The 27,012-nt window shown below is 32.8% G+C and overlaps 1 protein-coding gene across 2 annotated transcripts in view; it reads right to left on the reverse strand.

The window, feature by feature from the left end:
• Positions 1-27,012, reverse strand: part of LOC145258181 (uncharacterized) — a 905,094-nt gene that overhangs the window by 756,996 nt on the left and 121,086 nt on the right. For both annotated transcript variants that reach the window (XM_080116026.1, XM_080116065.1), the window contains exon 2: positions 1,041-1,108. The gene's annotated coding sequence lies outside the window, so the exon portion shown is untranslated. The remainder of the gene's footprint in view (positions 1-1,040; positions 1,109-27,012) is intronic.

Consider the following 27,012-nt stretch of genomic DNA (forward strand, 5'->3'; position numbering starts at 1 on the left):
TTGCAACCATCGAAGACAATAAATGTCCAACGTTACAGAGCAACGTATTTTACCGTAATATGGCGACACCTTTCTAAAGTTAGAACGTGTTGGTACCGTTACAAGACAACGTATTTTCAAGAGTTAAAGATAATTAATAATATAACATTACAAGGAAAATTGTTGGCAAGTTTACATGATAAGAAACGTACTAGCAACATTGTAACGTTGCAAGGCAAACTATTTTCAGGTTTTCAAGTTAACGCATTGCAATGTTGGACCTTAAAAAAACGTTGCAAGATAATGCCTATTCAACGGTACACGTATTTGGAACGTTACAAAGCAATGTATTTAACTACGTATTTCGAATGTAACACAGCTACCTATTTGGAACGTTACAATATAACATGTTTGAATTATCAAAAGCTAACGAATATTGAGAGTAACGAGGCAACATATTTGCAGCGTTACAAGTAAACTCGTTTGGATTGTTACAAGGCAACGTATTTGCATAGCTATAAGGCATCGTATTTAGAATGTTACAAGGTCACGAATTTGGAATGTTACAAAGTACCTTATTTGAGACTGTGCAAGGCAACGCATATGCCAAGTAAGAACAACGCATTTTTTTTATGTTACAAAGCAACATATTTTAAACGATGAAGGTAATAAATCTGAAATGTTACAAGACAATGCTTTCCAGCGTAATCAGGCTTAGTATTTACAACGTAGAATGCAACATATTTGTAACCTTACAAAGAAACTTATTTGGACCTTTCAAAAAGAACATTCCTTGCAATGTTACAAGTCAATACATTGGCGACGTAACAAGCCGACGCATTTTTTACGTTACACTACAATGCGTTTTCAACGTAACAAAGTACGTATTTGCAACGTCACACGACAATATATTTACTATTTTATAATTACATAATGTTGTGAGGTAACTTAGGAAATCCCATAAGGCGACGTTTTTTGTAACATTTAGGTAACGTTACAGCAACGCCATTTATTTAGCTACTTAGACCGCTATAGACTTTAAAGAAAAAATTATTACTTACCTTATAGAATTGTCGTCAAGAACATCACATATCGCATGGACCAATGGTAAAAATTGTTGAAGAAACAACTGGAACGGAAAGAATAAAAAAAAACTATCATGAGAATTTTGAATAAAGGAAAAATATAAATGAACAATAAATAAATAAAAGCGAAAGGCACAATGGTTGAAATGTTATGGAAACAGACAATTCAACGCGAACAAGGACAATAGTCCGAATGGAAACAAAGGAAAACACATGGAACTCAAAAGCCAACCAAAATAAATCTTAATATACATATATAAGTATGAAAATTACTGTAATATATATATATATATATATATATATATATATATATATATACATATATTTACGCACACACATATATTATACACACACATATATATTATACACACATATATATTATACACAGATACATATATATTATACACACATATATATATTATACACACACATATATATATATATTATACACACATATATATTATACATACACACACATATATATTATACACACATATATATTATTCACACACATATATTATACACATATATATATTATACACATATATATATATATTATACACATATATATATTATACACGCACATACATACACACACATACGCACACACACACACACATATATATATATATATATATATATATTTATATATATATTTATATATATACTCAGATCAGCTTGCTTGCTTTCGCGCTTAAATCGTTCATCCGGTTTTAAAAATTCTGCGCCTGCGTAATTACATAAAAACAAAGCCATGAAAGTTTTTTTAATTAGCAATTTTTTGCCTTTGAAATATGCAAATAAAAACAAAGTTAAGTCTATTATGCTATTTTTTTGTTCATCGGCATTTTACAAATTTTATTTGTATTTTTCAGTACAAGTTGAAGTCGTTTTCTAAACAGTTAACAGAAAAAAAAAAGCAATGTTTATAACATTAGGTAAAAGTGCTTCAGAAGACCAACGTAAAACTTGCCTTTAAAATTGATTTATAGATGGTATTCACATTTTACCTTATGTTCTAAACTTCCATTACAAGTTGGAATCGTTTTCAAACAATTAATTTTTATTTTAAAAGAAACAATAATTAAAACCCAATCCGAGTTTCTTCAGGAAATACCACAAAAGATTTTAGTACGATTCTTTTAATTAAAAAAAAAAACTTTCTTTAATTTTCATTTTTTAACAGTTTAAAACTTTTAAACTTGAAACTCTAAAACATACGCAAAACATTTAACATCACAAAAACACAGTTGATCAGTGCTTTCGCCAAGAGTCGCACTTCTTTGTTTACAAAGCCATTTGGCGGAAGTGAGGTCAGACAAATTTTAAAGTTCGGATGACGAACACTGTATATAATGTAACTTTTGAAAGCAAATATGGAAAATAGAACTTTGGTAAATTTTTACTAGGTTTCCACCTTAACAGTTTCCTTTAAGTTAGGTTTTCAGGTATGCTGATAACGACTATCGCATTTAAATTTTCCCCAAATACATATTAAGCAATGTAATTCTTTATGTTTAAAGTGGTGGTCATCGTTGTACTCACAAGCGCATATTTTTGCCATTATTAATATACTCACTAATCTATAGCTAGCCTTAATCACGGTAGTCAAGTATATATATATATATATATATATATGTATATATATATATGTATATATATATATATATGTATATATATATATATATATGTATATATATATATATATATGTATATATATATATATATATGTATATATATATATATATATGTATATATATATATATATATGTATATATATATATGTATATATATATATATATATATATATATGTATATATATATATATGTATATATATATATATGTATATATATGTATATATATATATGTATATATATATATGTATATATATATATATGTATATATATATATGTATATATATATATGTATATATATATATATATATATATATATATATATATATATATATATATATATACTTGACTACCGTGATTAAGGCTAGCTATAGATTAGTGAGTAATATATATATTAAGGCTAGCTATAGATTAGTGAGTAATATATATATATATATATATATATATATATATATATATATATATATACTTGACTACCGTGATTAAGGCTAGCTATAGATTAGTGAGTATATTAATAATGGCAAAAATATGCGCTTGCGAGTACAACTTATATATATATATATATATATATAAAGTGTTTATATATGTTACATTTTATTTCTTATTTGTTGACGTTTATTCATGAAAATATCATTTAAAAACTGACGTTTCGCCTACTTCCCACGATCTTCGGTGTAATGAGAAATGCTACTCAAGTTTATCGGAGATATTTACACGGGACTATACATCAGACTGATGGAGAACGAGCTTGCCCAAGACTGTTGGTCTAATTTTTATATGAAATAGCCTTCTCGGAGACTCCAAGAGATACTCTTTTATTTACTCGCTTATTTCTCTCCACTACAACCATAATTTTGCAGATCCATGTGTAGGCAACATTGTATTGTAGACAGCAGCTTCCGGTGTTTCAGGTTTTAAAATAAATCAGCTAGTTCACGGAGATTAATTTGAGTTGGAATAAAGTCAAAGACCGTATGCGTGATTTTACAAAGAGTCGATACAACATTTGATATGAACGAGCATGTCGACGCGTATACGCAGTACAGTCTGTTTCCGTAAGTTTTTAAACGGGTGAATCTGTTTATAAATGGAAATGGTCAGCAAAGAAATTGGCTAGAAAAAGATCGAAACACGGAGTCTTAAAGCAATGGACGCTTGTCTTACAAAGAAAAGGAGATTAAGTCTAGTAATATAGACCGGGTGAATAGAAGAAATTAATTGTAATTGTAGTTAGATGATTTATTCCCATATAGCTATGTAATATAGTGAAGGTCGTGCAGTTTACTCGTGCTGACAAAGTTAATAGTCTGATATTCGACAATAGATTCACTAGTAACCACTTTACTCCTCCTCCTCGGCCTTGTTTATTATGTTACTAATTTCTTTTTATAAATAGATGATAAAATGGCATACATTTAGAATTTTTACCTGATCATAATGATCGTACTTGTACGAGTTCATTTTCAGGTTATATTTTAGGAGCTCTTTCTCGGAGGTCTTTCCTGTCTCGTTGATTTCTAGTTGCTGAATTCTTTTGTGATATGACAAAAACACAGAAAGCAACTCTGTTACTATCGACCTCTACTACTACTACTACTACTACTACTACTAGTAATAATAATAATACAACGAAATCGTCCAAGAAATAAGACCAGTTCATCACCCTGGCAGATTAGGTAATTAGGCTAAAAACAGAAATGCACACAAAAAAATGCAAGAAACGTAACAAAATTGAGTGGATTATATGACATAAAAATGACTGTAATACCAATAACTATATAAACACTAGGAACCTGGAAATTAAAATAAAAAAAGAGAATTTACACCGTACAAATTATGTCCATGGTGAAAACCGCCGACGTATTAAAAATATCTGGAAACCAACACATACGACAAGATGATACTGATAAATAAACGGCAAGACCTATAGCAGCTGCCAAAGAGAAATCAATGGCAAGCAGCTGTTGCGATAATGCAAATTTACCTGCAAATGCTATCGAAAGAGGTGGGGATACTGGAAACCTGAGGAAACTTGCATTCAATCAGCTTCTAGGGAACACCACAGGCTGTTTTCAAGGAGAGATCTTTGATGACCTGCGTGAAAGCTCCTTGTGAATCAATAATAATAATAATAATAATAATAATAATAATAATAATAATAATAATAATAATAATAATAATAATAATAATAAATGTTCGAAACTTCACAGAACGCGCAATAAGCATCGAGGTGGTTACTTTTCAAACCTGTCATCTATCGAACGAAGATCGATAACGGTGAAAGACGGGGAAAATATCAAGCATGATGAGGATAATATCATGACTTATCCTGAAATAGAATTGTAGGAAAGTAAAGGAAAAAGATCGATGTGACTGATAGCTTGATTGATTAATAGGTTCAAATGAATGGACTGGCAGATGCGGAGAAGAATTGATCATGATGGAGAATAAGGATTTATCGTCTCGTTCATTTTTAGATTGGATGATGAATGTCGAAGTCAGGCTTAAAAAATATATCCAACTTATTGATCACCGTACGCGCAGAGACACTCAACCGCATATATATATATATATATATATATATATATATACATACGTATGAGTATACATTACATAAACAATTAAAATGGCCGACGTTACTGCAATTACGTTTCGATATTTTATATAACATTATCGAGTCCCCCCCACCCACACCCGCCAAAAAAACTAGGAAAACAATTTGTCCGGTCAGAATTAGATTTCAGATAAACAAATTTTTCAATTTGAATTGATGTAGACCATTATAAATGCGTATATAATGTGTATTTATTAAACTCTACCTATCAAGTATTACTATACATTAATATGTAATTGTACAATAGAAAAATGCGAGCATGAAAAGTTATATGGTTAAGCTTACACATGGAAAAGTAAAGGACTATTTGTTATAACTGGGAAATGAAAAGGACAAGATATTCTTGTAAGAAAATATATTAAATTTATAACTTAAAATATTGCAGCATTAAGAATTGATTAAATAATGTTATAAATTGAATATAAAAAAATTAATGCTGCAATATTTTAAGTTATACATTTATTATATTTTTGCTAGAATATCTTGTCCTTTTTGTTTTCCAGTTTTAACAACTAGTCCTTTACTTTTCCATGTTTAAGCTTAATCATAACTTTTCATGCTCGCATTTTTCTGTTGCTTCGAGTAAATTCACTTGTTCTTGTTTAAGTTCTGTCTTATTTTTTATTTGCTCCCCAAAACATAACATACACATATGTAATAACAATGGCGGACACTCGTCTGCTTTCAATAAAATCCCTCCCAAGTATCTCCCTTTTATTCTTTCTGTTAAACTTGTTACGTCTCTTTTCGAAAGATCCTTGAATTGGTAGCAACAGTAGTCTCTGAAGCGACGTGGTTGCTATCGAAACCAGTCATAAAAAACGTCGCTCATCTTTTTTTTTTTTTTACAATTTTTAACACCGGTAAATTATCATAACTTGTTTTACTGAACGAAAATTGAAAAGCAGTTTTCACAATATAGCTGAGAAGGTGATCTATAAACTGTAAAAATTGTCTGAAATTTGGTCGAAAAAGGAGTGAGCGGTAAAGCTTTAAAACAGTTCTAAACGACTAAAACTGCTATTTAACCATATATTCGAACACGTTTGTGTTCGAAGAATATATTAAGTATTATGTATTAAGCATTTTTCAAAATATTGTTTTAACTTCTTTTCACCCATATTCCTGAACATGTTATATATATATATATATATATATATATATATATATATATATATATATATATATATATACATATACACGGCATATATTTTAAATAAAAAGATGTTTCTGTTAAAGAAAAACAGTTCATGACTTAGTGAGTCAACAAAATAGTCGTTACGGGATGATGATGATGATGATGATGATGATGATGATTATCATGATAACGACGATGATGATGATGATGATAATGATACTGAAGATGAAGATGATAACGATGATGCTGCTTATAATGATTATCTTTGCTTAACTCTCATTTTGTCTTTTCTCTGTGAATCTTTGCTTTTAACTTGGTTGTTGTATAATTTTAGCTGGTCGGAAAACAAGGTACATATATTGTTTGATGATGATGATGATGATGATGATGACGACGACGAAAACGCCGGTGATTATGATGGTAATTATGATGGTGATTATTGTGACGATGATGACGGCGACAATGATGATGACGGCGATAATGATCATTATAATGATGACGACAACAACTCCGGTGATGATGATGATGACGATGACGACGACGACGACGACGACGACGACGACGACACCGGTGATGATGATGGTAATGATGATGATGATGATGACGACGACGACGACAACGCCAGTGATGATGATGGTAATGATGATGATGATGTTGATGACGACGACGACGACGACGACGCCGGTGATGATGATGTTGATGATGATGGTGATTATGGTGACCATGATGATGATGATGATGATGATGATGATGGTACAGTTAGTCTCTTAGTTACAAACGGGATGCTGGCGAAACCGTCACTGCTGTTGTTGAATGCGTTTGTCGAGTTCAGTAGCCGTTTCCTCCAGTAGGGATTCAAAGAAAGAAACGCTGCTGCTTATGTTGAGCAACGTCATCGAAATGGTGAAATGCACAGAAAAAAAAAACTATATTGGTTTATGTCACACTTGCTGAGGTATTCAAGTGTAAAATAATCTGGTTTTGTCATGAGTTCTGTGTATTTTATTACACTGGAATCCCTCGCATATACAGGTCCTTCAGGTAGTCTTTTATGAATCGATACTTCGATTAGTTTCCTTTTAACGCAAAAATTCCCTTTGAAGACACATTTTTTGAAGTGAAAAGATTAGAATAAATCCAGACTAAAAGAAGAAAAATATATAATTGCGTTTAGATCAATATTATGCCAGTGTTTTATTGATGATGTCTAATGGTGCCATAGATCTGGATGAGGATCAGACAAGGACCATCGAGGGAAGAGGACTATATTTAGTGATTACTGACAGCGGATATATATATATATATATATATATATATATATATATATATATATAGAGAGAGAGAGAGAGAGAGAGAGAGAAGGGGGAGAGAGATGAAAGAAGGACAAACCAAGTTATTTGCCCATCAACGTTTAGTCTTTATTTTATCCTTACAATAAAGACGAAACGTTGATTGACATATAACTTGATTTGTTCCTCTTTCATCTCTCCCCACCCTTGTCTCTCTCTCTCTCATATATATATATATATATATATATATATATATATATATATATATATATATATATATATATATATATATATATATCTGTATACTCCTTTAAATTAGTTTTTTTTTGTGTGCATTGATATTCATATTAAAAATCCTTTTTTCTATATTAGTATTTATTTGCTTCTCCACGAAAGGAAAATGTGACACAAGGTCGTTTTTAATGTGGGGTTAAACCAGCTCCCCGAAAAGAAGGCAAAAGGGGGACTCTAGTTGGATGGAAAAATGATAATTATCCTAGTATAGAGGGTTTCCACTTCATTAACTGAGACAAATTACCTTAAGTGTAGCATCAGAACAGATACTACACTTTGAGATATTAAATATTTTATTCAGACTAAAATTAGAATGTAAGTTCAAACTAAACAAAAAACTTAGGCACAAAGCCAACTCAAAAGGGGGGAATTGGGAGTCGTTGGTCATCCTTGTCACTCCAGAACTAAACAAAAGAATCTCTTTGCTAATATGTTCTTTCACTATCATACGGCATTCACCCTTTTGTGCCGGGGGACGTCCTACTTAGAGTCCACTCGAAGACCAAGAACAACAGAAAAAAGGCAAGCCTTTTTTCTATTTATTTTAAAAGAACGTAACTTTATTATATATGGGTCGTGAAATTGCACCCATCTGAAAAGGATCTAGCTAATTTGCATATTATTTTAAAAATCCATTTTAATCAATTCCCTATTAGTTTTTTCGATTTTCTTAAGAGATGATCATCTTTGGTCAACTATTACGTGTAATTATATTCATGCAGATATTCTACATTATCTATACTTGCGTAATATTTGCGTAAAAAGAGTATAGTAAACACAAAACTTTTATATATATTATGTATGCCTATATGTATTTGTTTAAAAATGTTTGTCTACCAAACTCCTCTGTCAGTTTTTAATCTACAGACATAAAACTTAATATATATGGTATTAGAACTCATGCGAAATGTTATATTTGAGTTTTAGCCAGGGAAAATCCGTGCAAAAGTATGAAAATTAAAAAAATGAAATTTGCCAAATGAAGGTCCAACGATGCCATTAAGAACATGCATGCGTAACATAATAGCTATTGGTTCATGTTAAAACTTTTAGCCTTGCAGCAAACATGTTTTTATAGCTAAGGACGTAACGTCAAAGGAGTAAATAAATCGTAAGTTAAACGTTTTGGTTTCGATTCTCGGTGGTGGCGCACGAGTCATTTTTTTAAAAGAACTTTAAAAATCAATACTATATATTGGGGCCAATATAATATAATAATTAATTTTAAAATCTGCATCAATCAAACTATCATATTTACTGCCTGCTAGTAATATATATATATATATATATATATACATATATATACATATATATATACATATATATATACATACATATACATATACATATATATACATACATATACATATATATACATATATATACATATACATATATATACATATATATACATACATATACATATATATACATATATATATACATATACACATATATATATACATATATATACATATACGTGTATATATATGTATATATATGCATATATATGTATATATATATGCTCTATATATAAGTATGTACATGCGTATATATGTATATATATGTATGCATATATATATGTATATATATGCATATGTATGTGTATATATATATATGTACATATATGTATATACATGTATATATGTATGCATATATATATGTATGCACATATATATGTATGCATATATATATGAATATATATGTATATATATGTATGCATATATATATGTATATATATGTATATATGTATATATATATGCTTGTATACGTAGATATATATATATGTCATATATGTATATATATGTATATATTTGCATATATATATGTGTATATGTGTACGCCGTGGTGAATGCAACTTCATAGGAGAAGCAAATCTCTGATTTAAAAAACCATAAAGCGGGAGACCAGTACTCGCATTTAGCTGGTATCTTGCTCTTGCTTGTTGCTGAATCTCAAAATTTTTAACTGGGAGAGAAATTTAGCTGTCATAAAAAGCTAAGACTCTGTAGCATCATCTTTGTGTAGATACTCCCTCAGGCATTTGGGCTCATGGACTTTAAGTGTCCAAGGGAGTAGCACTCGTCTGGAAGACGTTGCAATCATATATATATATATATATATATATATATATATATATATATATATATATATATATATATATATATATTCAATAGATAACAAGGTTTTCAAAAGAAATAACGCCCTAAGTTTTCCAAATGGGGTGGATTTCCGCTTTAACTTAAGACCGGAAATCTAAGGCAGTTAATCGGTCAGACTTCGTTTCATTCTGTCAATAAAGCTAAACCCACTTATTAACTGTCAAGAAAATACCTGTATTAAAGCTCTCTTGTAACTAAGAACCAATAACTAGAATATAGATGCACAGAATATAAAGCAAAAACGACGACAACAACAACAATGACAGAACTCCACCTCATTATCGGCACATTTTTCACCAACTCCTCTTAACTTAGACTGTTATTTACGACAACGTTCAGCTTCTATACTCTCTTTTTCCCTCCCTCTGTATATATATATATATATATATATCGGCTGTCAAACCCTCCACTACATATTTTTTTTTCCACTAAAAGATGATATCACATTTTTTTTTCCAAATCTCAATGTTCCGAATTCCGCTTCTAATCGAAATAGCTTGTAACCCCCCCCCCAAAAAAAACACAAAAGATAAATAAATAAATAACTTGATTGAAGTCCTCTTTACCAACATCGTAATTCGCATCAACTTAAAACGTAATTCACAACCCCAACTCTCAACTTTCACAGACTTCCTCTCATCTCTTAAACAGTCGATTATGCAGAATACTTATGTTAGTATCGCAGTTTACTAAAGTAACAAAAGCCATTTCAATAGAAGTTAATAGCGTCTAATCTGACAGTTTAATTCTGAATGTGATTTTGTCACACTGAACATATTTATGTTTTTATAAAATTTTCGTATCTTTATTCATATTCTCACATGATATAAAAACAACTCGTTGTCGCAATTTCTAAAATGTTCGCGTTTTAATTTACTAATTTGAATTAATTAAATAGGTGTCTCGTATCGTTAAACCATATTTAACGAAATTTATTCCTAATGAAAAAAAAATACTTCGCCAATTCTCATACTTGTATTCATATTCTTATTCACATAAAATAACGTCTTAATCGGTAAAAAAAAATGTATCATTCGTTAAAAAACGAAGACATGTAAATATTAAAGCAAAACATCTCATTATATAGATATTTATGGGGATTTATTATTATTATTATTATTATTATTATTTTTATTAAATAAATTTTCTTATCATTTTTATCATTTTCTTCTAGCTGGGAATGGTGCATCCTACCGGATGCCAGATGTTCTCCCGCTATCTCATTAATCCCAACTGAGCAAATATTGTTAATATTCGAACCATTCTTTTATGTGTAAATTTTTGTATCTCTCTTGCGCTTGCTTCACTGGTATATTTTTCAGGTAGTTTTACAAGTTCGTTTTACTGAGTCCCGTTGCTCTTATAAGTACCGGAATTATGAAGACTCTCTTAATATTCTGGTTTCTTTTAATGTCGTACATAAGATCTTGCTATTTCATTATAGTTTCCCTGCTAGCGCTGTTTAACTAAGCATCATTGGGGACACTAACATCCAATAAATTTGAGTATTTTTCTTCTGTCCCATATCGCTATGTTAGGTTTAATAGCCCCGTTTTCTAGATACGGAGCTTTAGAAATTGCATAGTCATAGTGGATGGTAGATGATGTATTTCCAACTGTTCTTTCTCGTAAATGTTCAGAAGTTGCTGCTACATTCGATGCGTAACCTTTTAGGGATGGTCGAGTGGAGACATTTCCCCACTCCAGTGTGTCGTGTTGTAAAGTAGCCGTCACCAGCAGAACCTTAGACCTCGGTGCAATGTCTTTATTATAGCATGAAGGATTTATATGATGAGCGAGAAACGCATAGCCTAATGTTAATGACTGGAATCCAAAGTACTTTTACCAAGCGAGAAACCCACTTTTTTTCATGGACAGTGCTAAGTACTTCATCGGAGCGATTTACGCTGATACGTCTAGTCTAAGCGCTCGTCAGATCAATTGAGTTAACGGACATAAAAAAGGTAATTAAAACTCTTATAAGGACACAAATGCCGAACATTTTATCTACGAAAATAGATAAAAGATTTAAGGATGAAGTGATATTTCGTTAGTAAGTAGGACATTACTATACATTCTGCTCTTGATAATCGCATAAAGATATCTTTACTGAGGCAAAATGATGGGGAGCTTGTTGATGTGTGGAGATAATAGCTGTTGGCCTTTAACTTGAGGCCCTGTCGGTGGGGCATTAGAATACACCGACTGCCCCCCCTGCAGAGGGTAAAAGTCCCTCAATGGGGGTCCTGGATATGACCTTAAACTATATCCAGTGGTGAGGCCCCAGCTTGTGGGTTTTGGGGAGTGTGGAGCCACCCTTTAATTACCATTGCTCCCAGGTCCACTCTGACCCGGAGTGGTAGTACCTGTTAGGGTCCCAACTATGGGTTAAGTAGAAAATGACTTGAAAACAACAAATATATTCTATTAAACATTTTTTCTTCAAAATCTTTGGATTCGGCATTAAATAACCAAAAAAGGGTTGATATGCCGTAAAACAAAAACAACCAACGACCAACCAACCTTTAACTTGAAGTGTATGTGTTCAGTATTTAGTTCTGATAACCAGAGCAAGAAAGAGAGAGAGAGAGAGAGAAAGAGAGAAGAGAAGGAAGAGAGAAGGAGGTAGGTAAAGGAAAGGAAGTTTTAGGTGCTTGACTGAGCTCAAACCTCTGGTTCTTCTGTGTCACCGGCCAGTGAAAGAGAAATCATTCTAGATTAAGGCAATTTGGCTTTTGTACCACTCCAGTGTGCCCATTTTGGGAGTACTGAATTTTCCCACATACAAAACTGATTTGGGTCTAATTTTTTCCTTGCGGGTACGTAAGTAACTAGAAAAATACTCCTCTATCACGCATAAAAAAAAAAAAACATTTTAAAATCTTTTTGTCCGCGGTATGCTTAGCGCAAAGCGCAACGTTTTATGTAAATCGTTCCAAGGCGTTAAGCTAATTGATTTAAAGAGCTAATAAAAACGAAATATGGTTATCGAAAAGACAGGAGGTGTTTATTGACTTTAGTTGTAAAAAAAAAACCCAAATGTATAGGCAGGAAGGAAACAGTTAGCAGGAAAAGAGTTTCTATACACTTTTCGGTTCTTCTACTGGAACAGGAAGCTGTATCAAAATGAGGTATCAAAACAGTAATATGATGAAGACCGTTCGATGAACAAGTCACACAAATTGAGATGAAGATTAGATTAATTCTGAAAGACACATTTATAGAAAAGACTGATACTAGCAACACCATGTCTGTGAGAGAGAAGTTTCAGAGATGAAGAAAGGGTGGGACCATTTAAATCACATATACATTTCTGCACTTTATCAAGAACATCCAAACGGGACAGAGATTCACTAACTAAAATATGAAAATAATACTGCATAATTGTCTGATAATAGATTTGTGAAGATAGAGAAGAGTCTCAAGTGTGAGAAAGTGTTTAGAACGACAGAGAGACCCGACTATTTGAGGAGTTGAAGTAATGTTTAATGTATGAACCACACAGAAAGATTTGACGAGAAAGCAAGACAAAATTGAGTTCTCACTAAGAATACAGCTACTCATGAGTATCTCAGGAAAAAAAAGAGACTCGTCTACAATTGAAATACACAAGCTGGTTCCTAACAGGATTAAATAGACAAGCTATTTTGTACCCCAGTCTACAACTGAATCCAGGCCAACTAATAGAGTAGCTATTTCAATTGATTCGAGCAAGATAAGCGAGAAACCATACCAGAATAGGAGGTGACATCATCAGCATAGATGTTCATTTTCTGATCAATATTCTCCGGAGGATCATTGATTAAGGTAAGAAATAAACTTGGGCCTAGAATGGGTCCCTTAGGAACGACAGTATTGATACGAAAAGAGAATGAAGACACATTATAAAGAGTTCCTATTTACAATGTCTCCTCACGGGACAGAGTTAGACACCAGAGTCGTTCTTTTTAACGTGGAGAAAAGGAACAAAATAAAAATGGTCTCAGTCGTGAAAGATTTCTCCTCCACTGGCAGAGAACAAGAAATTGAAGTGCAGCATCTAAAGAACATATATTACACTTTGATATTTACCCGAAGGTCAAGAACGTCTATCCAGAGTTACTCACAATGTTCGATCAGAAAAAAAGCTCTAATAATGTCAAGAACCTCACGCCTTTACGATGAAACTGAAGTTTATGTAGTAAACCAGAGTACAACACTCTGCAAAACGCCTTGAAATATCAGGCAATGCTGCTACCCTATCCTGAATTATTCACAAACTGATAAATCCACAGACACAACAGTTAAAAAAATCAGCAGTTGAACGAAAACCACAAAACTTATACTGAACTTCACTAAAGAGGATCAGATTTACAGAAAATGAATTAGCACTCCGTTGACCAACCAAGCAAAAACTTTATTTTCTTACAAAAAATCACCATTTATCAAGGCCCAGAGACAATTCGAGTATAAGGATCAATGAGTGCATAGTAGTCAATATGATAATATCGTAGCAATCGTTAGTAGTGAAATTTTGGTAAATGTGATTAACCAAGGGAACGGTCCATCAAGAACTTGTTCACGTTCAACTTGAAGACGACCATATTGTAGTCAGTTGGAAAGAAGGAAAACGAAACAGAGTTACATAGGTGATTAACCAAGGGAACGGTCCATCAAGAACTTGTTCACGTTTAACTTGAAGACGACCATATTGTAGTCAGTTGGAAAGCAGGAAAACGAAACAGAGTTACATAGGTGATTAACCAAGGGAACGGTCCATCAAGAACTTGTTCACGTTCAACTTGAAGACGACCATATTGTAGTCAGTTGAAAAGCAGGAAAACGAAACAGAGTTACATAGGTGATTAACCAAGGGAACGGTCCATCAAGAACTTGTTCACGTTCAACTTGAAGACGACCATATTGTAGTCAGTTGAAAAGCAGGAAAACGAAACAGAGTTACATAGGTGATTAACCAAGGGAACGGTCCATCAAGAACTTGTTCACGTTCAACTTGAAGACGACCGTATTGTAGTCAGTTGAAAAGCAGGAAAACGAAACAGAGTTACATAGGTGATTAACCAAGGGAACGGTCCATCAAGAACTTGTTCACGTTCAACTTGAAGACGACCGTATTGTAGTCAGTTGGAAAGCAGGAAAACGAAACAGAGTTACATAGGTGATTAACCAAGGGAACGGTCCATCAAGAACTTGTTCACGTTCAACTTGAAGACGACCATATTGTAGTCAGTTGGAAAGCAGGAAAACGAAACAGAGTTACATGGGTATTCAGTTCTAGGAAAAAAGATCTGTTCGTGTAATCTCCGTTTAGGTTTAGGCGCAAATTAAGAGTGGGGGAAATTATTGATAGTGGTTTCAGAGACGACTGTTTTTCGTGAAAGTTAGGCAAGGGGGACCATAGATTGAGCTCAGACGAGCACTTGCCATGAAATTAACGATAAAGCAGACACGGGTTCGCAGTGTTTCTTCTGTGGGAAAGAGGTTGCAAGGAAGAGAAAAGGGCAACCCTGACTAGACTACAAAGTCTATTTTGAACTATGTCAAGACAGGACAAGCTGCTTCCAGGAGCTCATGCCGAGATGTGGCACAGTACTCCATCCTTGGACGTACCTGGCTCTTATACAGGTAAAAAACTGCATCAGCAGTGAGATATCTACTGGAGCGGTAGAATGATCCTACCATTTTTCTAGCAGCCTTGGCAACGTATTTGATGTACGTGTTCGATTTCATATCAGGAATAAAGGCCAGACTCAGAAGCTTGTCAAAATATGGAGCATACCCAAAACAAGAGTCATTCATTTTAATTGATACCAGGCGGGGATCAGAGCGTTGATGATGTGAAGATAGAAGCTTGGTTTTATATGCATAAAAATTAATCAGCCACCTCTTTCTCTATTGCATCACGTGTCAGAAGAGAGACAATCAGAGAGAAATTGGTCGTTTACGGCTTTTGAAATGTTGCCATAGATAGTAGTATCGTCAGTATAAATGTCTACGAATGATCTTAGGGCGTTATTTGGGAAATCAATGATTTAGATCAGGAAGAGAGTTGGGTCCAGGATGGACTCAAGAGGGACTCCAGCATTAATACTGCAAGCTTCTGATTTCTGCCCATCAACCACTACTCTTACGAACTTATCAGAGAAAAATGCTTTAACAACTGGAAAGACGATTCCAGCTATACCGTAGTTTGAGATTTTGTGGAGGAGACCTTTATGCAATGTTCTAGCAAAGGCCTTTGATATGTCAAGAGCAATTGACCTAGAAAGGAAGAATACGCCGAGAGATTCGCTAATCATATAACTGATTGCACATCTGCAGTAGATCTAGCAGAACGGAAACCATATTGTATGTCACTGAGGAGGTTCTTTTTGCTGAGATGGTTGACTACTTCTTTATTTAACCCAGATTCCAGCAACTTAATCATAACGCAGAGGAAATTGATTGGTCTGTATTGAAAGGGAAATGACCGATCACCTTAATTCTTAAATACTGGACATACTGATGAGGTATTTCAGCGTGTTGGGAAATAATTTTCATTAAGACAACTCTCAAATAGCTTTGTAAGTCTGGGAGCTAGTTCTGGGTGAAAGTTTCTCAGCACAAGGAATGCTGTCAGGGCCAGTTGGTTTACTGGAATCAAGATTTTTGATTAGCTTGACAACATCAATCAGACTAATATCAGAGATAAAACTCACAGGACAATACTTTATATTACTTGTTTTGATCGGACTATTGTTCTCATCTTGAGTGTTATTTGTGCAACGTTTTGGTTGGATTGTTTTTCGACCGTCTTCAGGCACGTTGGTTGTTGTTTGGAAAATAAATTTAGAAAAAAACAAACATTGTACACCCTTAAAATTTTGGCGATGAAAGAGAGATAATATCCTGTCCATCTTTATTAGAGTTGTCTCCTCTTGTCAACCAATTGTTTCAAAATTTCGAAACTAAAACCATAAAATAGATACTGACTCACAGAATACGAAAATATCTACGGAGACACTAACTTTTCTCTTTTTTTCCAAACAACAACCAATATGCCTGAAGACGGCTGAAGGAGAACTCAACCGAATCATTGCACAAATAACACTCAAGAGGAGAACTATAGGCCGATCAATACAAGTAATATAAACAATCAGCCCTCATCTTAAAAAATCAGAAACTTAAGGACGATACTTACCTGTTTTTTCGTAGTGAACACATTACCCTAGGATTACGTCAATGCAGATAAAACATATTCCTCTTTAAATAAAATGTCAACAGGTTCATAACATGAACCATTCCCAATAGTATTCAATATTGCCCATTCTATCAACCATTCCCAATCCACGTATATTCTTCTTTATCTTTCAATTGAAAGTCATCCCAGCTCGTTCATTCTCGTCGTCTAGAAGTTTATTACCTTGGTGAATGGTGACTCATCTACTAAAAGATCAAATTCAACAAATAAAAAACTGTATCCGTAAAAATGGCACGTTTTATTGCATATTACTGTGCCTATCTGTTGTTTCCTGATAAGGTTTTTACTTGTTTTACGCTAAAGTATAAATCTTTTCTTTTTTTTACATGAAGTTAACCACTTATCAAGGCCCAATGGCCACTCGGGGATAAGAGTTATTGTGTGTACAGTAATCAATGGGATAGCGTAGCAATAATATTGGAGAATTGATAAGGTGTCATTACTTATGGAGGCGGTTAATCAGGAATTTGTTTGTGTTGGACTTGAAGACATCCAGGTAGAAATCGGGAGGGAAACAGGCAAGCTGAACAGAGTTCCACGGGCGTGCAGTTCTAAGAAAGAAGCTTTGTTCATGGAATCTACATTTTGATTTAGGCACAGATAAGGAGTGGGGAAAATTATTGACGGTGGTTTCAGCTAGTCGGGTGTTTTTTGAAAAAGATTGGCGAGGGGGGACCAAAGAAAGGAGCTCAGACGAGCACTTGCCATGGAAATAACGATAGAACAAAGACAGGCTCGCTGCGTCTCTTCTGTGGGAAAGAGGTTGCAGGGTAGAGAAAAGGGCATCCCCCACCAAGCCACGAAGTCTATTTTGTACTATGTCAAGGCAGGATAGGCTGGTTTTAGCAGTTCCCGCCCAGATGTGGCAGCAGTACTCCATCTTTGGACGTATCTTTTTCAAATTGTTTGTGAAAACAGAGTTACCTCCCCTTTTAAAGATGGCGCCAATATGAAAATAATTCTGAGTCATAATAGATATTTTCTCGAAGGAATTAAGTCAATTTAGATTATATTTCTCTTAAAAACACGCTGCAGTTATCCACCAAAAGAATTGGCAAGCCTAAATCAAATACAAATATTTCATTTTTTTAATATTAATGAATCTCTGATTATTAACACCAAAATCTACTCAAGAATAAAAGTTAATAGATGGAATGGACAACATTACATGATCTAAAAATAATTCGGCGAGTATTTGTTGATATTGGACTTGGAGGCGACCATGTTGTCGCATGCAAAAAAGGGTCCCGTGATGATGCGTCCTATAGACGAGAAAATAAATCTGTTTATTGAAACTGCATTAGTTTTCGGTATACATGGGAAGAAAGGAAATTTATTCGTACATTTGGTAGGAAGTTGAGTACTCACTGTGAATGTTTTGCAGGAAATAGTAAGAAAGATGCTGATTTTATATTATACATAGCATTAATTGACTGCGTCATATTTTCGAGGATAAATGTAGATGTAGCGGACTATATACCATGTTGTCGTTCGTTGCACATGTCGGGGGATGAAGATGTCTGGATGCTATTCTTTCTGCGGGCTGGAACTTACATGAAGAAGGAGACGACGACAATATGTTTAATTAGAATATATTTTGGTCAACTTGACTATATTCATTTCCCCTGAGGTATGAGTTTCGCTTAATTACCTTCAGTGTTGATACAGTAGTTTGAAAACTTAGGAGCTAAAGTTAGCTATGTGAATATGTTTAGATTTGTGAATGTGTCTTATTTGCTCAAAAGCAAATTAACTTATCATTATGAATTTTGGAACATAGTTGCTACGTGTAATTGTGGGAAATTTAAGCCATATTTATTTTAATTTACTTTTATGCAAAGAAAGGTAAATATTCTCGACAAACTCGCTTGGCAATGAAACCTCACTCTTTCACTGTTGAGGTCCCAAAATGCCAGAAAGCTTCCTACTCTAATAGTTTCTTCCCTCGAACTGCTAGACTTTGGAATTCCCTTCCTGCTACCAGCTTCCTTGACTTTACATATACGCAGAAGTCTAAATATAACGTAAACGAACATCTTGTTAATCTTTTCTAGGCATGATTCCAAATAGTAGCTCCTTACGTCCAAGCGGCGATATATCTTTTAAGGGGTGCCCGTGAGTGAAAAAAAAAAAGGTCGATGTTTGAAAAATGTTAATTATATGTGTTAGACATAAATTCATGAATACTCCTCTAATGCAAGTTTTTTTTTCACGGTATTTAAAAAAAAGAGTTTTAAATGACATAATATAACACAACCCTCATTTGAAAATTCAAATATTTCAGATTTGCATTAAATCGTATCTACAGTAATAAGGCACCAATAAAGCAACATTTCCTGAAATGCAATTTCTTTTTAAACTCCACAATTATATAAAGTCACCGTTGTCTGTGTGTGTGTGTTATATACTGAAACGGCTGGACAGATTTTCTTTAAAATTTACAGAATATACAGAGTGTATAAATCTGGGAGTGATATTTGTTCGATTTTCTCTCAGAATACCCCCGATAATTACCGATAATCGATAATCAAAACCGTTATTTCAATTTATATATCATCGGTAAAACCATTTTTTCCATGCATACTATGCTTAGCAACATTGATAGAACAACGGGCTATGAAAATTCTACTGTGGGTAAGTTGATATCAAGTTCTTTTTTATATACATGACGCGATCTTTAGATTCAAACTCCTCACTTCTTATATTTTCTTTTATATTAACTGCAAAGACTTTTATAAGACTTGAAAATTTACGTGTTTTTTTTTTCTTTTTGCATGACGTGGTCTGTAGGTTCAAACCTCGCACGTAAATTTCTTAATGTTTTTTCTTCGTTAACTGGAAAGAAGTTTATATAAAATAAATTTATAAAAGAAACAGTAGGTTATCTAGAGTGCAATGTAGAATAACATATTTTGGATTAATTTACTGCATGGAAGCATATGAAGCTTTCTCCCGGGCGATTTCACGGATTTCGATGACAATAACATATAGGAGTGTGAAATATTCGTTGATCATCATTCATTCCCGGAAAACGTTGGGTCTCCCTGCTAGTATCCCATGAATTTAAGCCGTCAGCGTGATACATTTAAGAAATAAAATCAAGATAATGTCACTAATTTTGTTTCAAATTGGAATACGGATTATAGATATAAGATTTATAGTTTGATTAGAATTTGTATAAGAAGGCAGAAAAGCGATGGAAAACTGTTTTATTTTACTATTTCTGAAATAAGTATTTTTTAAAAGTAAATTCGTGTTCATGTTTATGTTGTTACTTTATGTGATCGTATTTACTGTGTTTTTGCACATGTTTTCATGTCTTTGTAATGTACAGTTACCTTTTAAACTAATTAATCAATCATAAATTTTGGAACACAGCTGGGTCGAAGGGGTTGTAATGTAAACTAAATTAAATTCGATTTAGATGGGTTCAGAAGCAGTAAAAATTGATAGAAATTCTTCATGAAAATCCAGATTCATTCGATTAAAAAATTTTTTTTTTTAACAATATGTAGTAGCTGCGGATAATAAAAAAACATTCTCGAAATTGCTAAACCCTCTGGAGTATTTTTGATGTTCTTTTTTTTTTACAGGGAGCATAATAACTTCCTATTATAGTCCTAGGCTTCCATTATAGTCTTTAGACAGTACTTAAGCAAGATTACCTGATTTTCAATTTCTTTGAATACCTTTGAGACATTCTCTAAGATCTAAGACATGTAATGGTCTTGATTAAAATTGAAATATGTAGTCCAGACATAACGTTTATTATCATTATATCTCGATTTTAATCTTCGTAAGAAAACATGAGTGGTGCAAGACTGTTTAGTCTGAGGAAATAATTTTACCTATTCTGGGATCGGTATTCTTTTACTCACACACAATCACACGCCCCGCCTATACGCATATATGCTACATGGCAAATACATGCGAAATGACGTCACCGGTAAGTTAAAATAAAAATTGTAAAAAGTAGATCACGTTAGAGACGCAAAGAACGTTCAAAATAACGTGAAGGGTGTGGATGAGGTTCTAGAAGACGATCACGTGGGTAACGTCACAGTCGTAAACAATGAGGAAATAAATGTCGTTGTATAAAGTAAAAAGCGAGTTGAAGCCCTTTTGTATTCTTTGTCCACTTTGCGATTGAGGCTACGTGTAAATTCCTAGATAACGATATATATATATATATATATATATATATAAGAGCAAATAGTTAATAAAACATGTTAAAACACTTTGAAAAAGAGTTGAAAACATATTTAATCTGAAAAAGAAACACTTAATAAGTGGATAATCCTTAATCCGCAGAGTTTTGAAGAATGATATTTCTACGTTACCAATTTAACTGAAATTTTCGGAAAATCTATCTGTAAAGTCAATGAATGTTTGCATGTTATTAAAATAATTTTACATTGCGAATTATAAAAATATTAATTAAAATATAAATATTTTTCGAAGTCGTTTCTGCGAGACTGCCCAATAATATTTCTGGTAACTTCCGTTTCAACTTCTCTCGAATTACAAGATGAGTAAAAAAAAAAAGTTACTCATGTAGACAGTGATCCGTGCTGAAATAATAACGTTATTATTAAAAGAGACATTCTTACCATGGGGAAGGGAGGGTGTTTTGTACCTATTCTGTAATTAACCTTACAATTGAATAAAAACATATAAAACTTTAATTAAACGCGGAAATACGATTTAAAAAATAGCGCGGATCACTCTCTGTATTAGCACAAAAAAAATCCCATATTTTAAAAATTTAAATTAATTTATGTACTTAACAATTTTTAAATTTTAAATATCTTTATTTATGTTAAGGCTTTTCACTCATGAAACATTACGTTTTAATTGTGTAGTTTCTTTTCTTTTTTTGTTTACATAAAAAAGTTTGTTTTAACCTTTTCTAAACTGCTTCATTTTTACGACATGCCTCAACGTACTATAAACACCCTAACCTCCCCATTTTAAAAAAGAACACGCCCTTCCATAAACCTCGAAAGCCGTTCTTAATATGGGGAGATTGGGAGGTGTTCATTCCGAAAGCCGTTTTAACATATGGAAGTTAGGGTGTTTATAATATGCTGGGGCGAGTCGTAAAATTAACGAAGTTGCTATCTATTATTTATTGTAAAAATTGCTTGAAATTTATTAATTTGACAAAAAAAATTACAATTTGGTACTCCTTGGGCGTTGAATTCCATGGCGACCAGCAGAAAAAAATAATAATCGCTCCCTTAGTCCCCACCCCACCCCGCACGTAACATCTTTTATTTACTCACGTTGCCGTAACTAAACGATTATTTGTAACATTTACAAACATTTATTTATTTATTTTGAAAAAAAGTTTTACTTTTTATGAATATTACAAGAAAAATAGGTACTCATGCAGAGAGTGATCCGTGTTGAAATAATAACGTTATTATTTAAAAAGCCATTCTTAACATGAGGAGTGGAGAGTGTTTTGTACCTATTCTGTACTTTAACCTTGAAATTGAATAAAAAAAACCCCATAAAACTTTAATTAAACGTGGAAATACGATTTAAAAAATAGCGCGGATAACTCTTTGTATTAGCACCGAAAAATGTTACTAAACATTTATTAATAATTTCTCACTTTTACAAACATTTGATTTTAAATTTCTTTTTAAACGACGACTTCTTTTTTTTTTAATAGTATTTGCGGATGGGAATGTTGACCCCCCCCAAGGTGTTTATTCCGAAAACAAAACGTTTTTGTAATAAACTTCGGGATAGTTTTTTGGGTAAATATTTACATTTAGGTCCACCTCCACAATTTTCTTTTTTAAATGACGACTTTTATTGATAAATAAATTTACTTCTTCGCAACTTTCATTGATAAATAAATCTACTTCTCTGCAACGGTCACTGAACCGCTCCCCTTTTTTAATAGTATTTTCGGGTCGGTATGCTGACAACAAATATCAGTTAAATTTTGCAAATACCCCCCCTCCAAAAGTGGTGTTTATTCCAGAAGCTGTTCTTAAGATGAGGATGTTGGGGTGATTATAAGGTGGACCTAATCTAAAAATAAAACTAAAAAATAAGACTAGTTTTTTAAATGATTAAAATAATTTCTCACTTTTACAAACATTTTTACATGCGCACATAAGCAACTATTTTCTTATTAACTTTTTTTTAACTTTTTTATCTAAAAAATATTAAATTTCAATGAATAGAATAATAAATCATTTATCATTAATATGTGTTTTTGGTTTTCTGTTGAATGAAACTTTTTTTTTAATGAACCAATTTAAATCTTCCGGCATGCGTTTAAGGGTTACGAAATTATCAATAAATCGTTTAGTTACTAAGCCAACCTCAATAAATAAAAAAATGTTACGTGCGCATGCATTAGCCTTGACTGGAGGGGTCTAAGGGAGCGACCATTAAATAATTATGCTGGTCGCCATCGAACTCAACGCTCAAGGAGTACATAAAGTACTTATGTTATCGTGCTATTTTTTAAAATAGTATTTTCATGTTAAATTCAAATTTTACAAAATCTGTTCCTTTTATTAATTTGTTAAGTGAAAGTACAGATAACCCGGTCGGTTTCTAATTCGTGAAAAATCTAGCGCCCCCTCCAAAGGGTTACTCTGGATAGTAACTAAAAATTAAAATTGCCTCAGTCTCGAAAGATTTCTTCTCTACTGGACGAGGAAAAAAACGGTGAAGTGTAGTTAACCTGTTTCTCTTCCCCTCTCTCTTCCTCTCTTAATATCTCTCTCTATCTATCTCTCCCTTTCCCTCTCTCAATCTATCTTTGTCTCTATATCACCCTCTCCATCTCTCTTTGAGCCCCTTTCCCTCTCTAACTCCCTCTATCTCTCACCTTTCCTCTGTCTCATCCCTCTCTGTTTCTAACTCTGCCCCTCTCTCTGTTTATCTATCAATCCCTTTATCTCTCTATCTCCTTCTCTTTCTCTATTTTCCTCTCACTTTCTCTTTTCTATCTATATATCTTCCTCTCTATCTGTCCATCTCTAATCCTTCATCCTATTTTAGTCTCCTAAATTAATTACAGTGAATAAGCCATTGTCAAAACGTGGATAAATCCTATTTTAGTCACCTAATTTACTGACTGTGAGAATAGAAGTTATTTGGAAATTACTGCTACCTTGAACAGCACCAGAAGTAACTGGTAAAACCTTTCTAATTAAATTGATTTTGGCAGCCATTTGGTAATAAAATGACATAGCCTTAGCCCTTGCTGCATGAAGAATACCTGCGACCTCGCTGTCAAGTAGAAGAATTATTTATTCTACTTTAAAACATTCAATTTTTCAAAAATCTCATGTTCGACATCTCCAAAATATCCAATATAGGGAAAAATATTGCAGAAATGCAGACTTATTGTTTAGGGTGAATGCACAATGGTACGCAAAAAATCACTTGAAGCTCTTGGTCGATCCTTGCAAGATTTGCGTGGCAATGTCAGACCATTTGGGAATGCAGTAATATTGCTTACAGAAGATTTCAGACAAATGTTACTTGTTATTCTTCAATCAACATCAGCAGATGAAATAAATGCTTGCCTCAAATACTCTACTTTTTTGTTCCATGTGAAGACATTAAACTTAACTCAAAATATGCATGTCCAGTTGCAGACTGTTCGATACGCACAAATTTTTTTGCATCACTTGTGGGAAATTGGGTAGGAAAAAGTGCCAGCTGATCAGAGTTAAGGTCAAAATTCTTTGACTTTTAACTTCTGTAATTTCTGTAATTTTATTTCATCAAAAGAACAGTTAGTTTAAACGATTTTTGCAGATATTCAAATTATAAGAATTCCACTTGACTGAGTGAATGAGCTATTCTTGCAGGTCAATACAAAGACGCCCATGAACTTAACGCTATTATTCAATGTAAAATTCCAAGTGAGGTAGTCAAATACAAATCCATCGACACTGTTGTGAAAGCATATAAAGTGATTAATTATCCAACAGCTATATTTGCCAGGGATGCCACCGCATGTATTGCAACTGAAATTTAACGTACTAATTATCATGTTGCGAAATATAAACCAATCCAAGCTTTGTTTTTTCACATGGACAATTAATGTTACGTATTCAAGAGTTACCAAACCAGAAATTCTCTATATCAGCTAAGAAAATGGAACAACAAAAACTGTGTACCCATGCAAAATGGAAAATTAAACCTATAAGAAACATGCTTTTTCTCATTTTGGAACTTTTTCCATTGCGCCAACTTGAGCCACAGCAACGCGTGGCAGGGTACAGCTAGTATATATATATATATATATATATATATATATATATATATATATATATATATATTAATTTTACAAACATCACAGTATTGTCTTAATTCATTACAATTGTTTCCGCGGTTTGAACTTTTGCCGTCTGATGAAGCAGACAGTAAGTTTTCTGCCCGCAGAAAAAATAGTAATGAATTAATTCAATACTTTAAGACTGTAAAAAAAAAAAAAACATATACAGCTCTACTAACGTATTGAGCAATTTTATCCTGTTTTTCTTACTATTATATATATATATATATATATATATATAGTCTGCGTTTTCGCATAATACAAAAACGTTTTGAGCACATCAACTTCAATTTAAGCAATTAAACGTACAAGACATAGAAAACAAAATAATATTTTATTATACATGTGTCTCAAATGTACTCACACTTCAAAATATTTATCTATGGTATTTTATTTAATTGGTTTGTTTTACATTATGTAAACCCTTTTTACATCCAAATGTGAGTACATGTTTGAGACACTTTGTACATCTATAAATATTTTATGTGAGTATACTTGTAGTACAAACTCTTAGCAAGTCATAATAATTACAACAATAAAATTATATTCAAGCACACACACAAAAAAAATAAAAAGCTTTAAAACCAACGGATGTTATAATACATAAGTATTTAATAGGAATAATGAGAGCCATAAAAATAAGTAATTATATAGGAAAAGTACCGTGCTTAAATAATAACGTTATTATTTAGAAACCCATTCCTAACATGGGGAGGGAGGAGGTTTGGTAACTATTATGTACTTTCACCTTACAAATATAAATTAGTAAATGATTTTTTTACATTTATTTTAGGAATGGCATAAGTCGAAGGATTCATACGCATTATCTCTGTTTCATTTTACTTTAGTCGAAGTTCTCAGAAATCAATGCACCCCTTTCCTTTGGTCTCTGTATGAGATTTATAGATATTTGAATATTGCATAAAAGTTCTCCTTAACCTATCAAACACGTTGATAAGGTTGGGAGCATAATTTCCCTCTTCCCAATTGACTATTTAAATAGGTAATAATTAGGGCTACGACAAGATAGTATACTTTTCATTATTTTGATTCTCGAGTATATATCACTTAATATGTTTTTAGATAGAGTGATGCGGTTTTCAATTGATTAACTATGTCTAACTCTGTCGGATATATACTCGAGAGTCAAAACGATGAAAAGAATATTTTCTTGTCATAGTCCTAGTTATAATTAGAGCTATGACAACAACATATTCTTTTTATTGTTTTTGACTCTCGAGTGTGTATTCCTTGAT

The sequence above is a fragment of the Euprymna scolopes genome, chromosome 3, assembly GCF_053919585.1.
Source record: "Euprymna scolopes isolate OS-2025 chromosome 3, ASM5391958v1, whole genome shotgun sequence".
Taxonomy (NCBI): Eukaryota; Metazoa; Mollusca; class Cephalopoda; order Sepiida; family Sepiolidae; genus Euprymna; species Euprymna scolopes.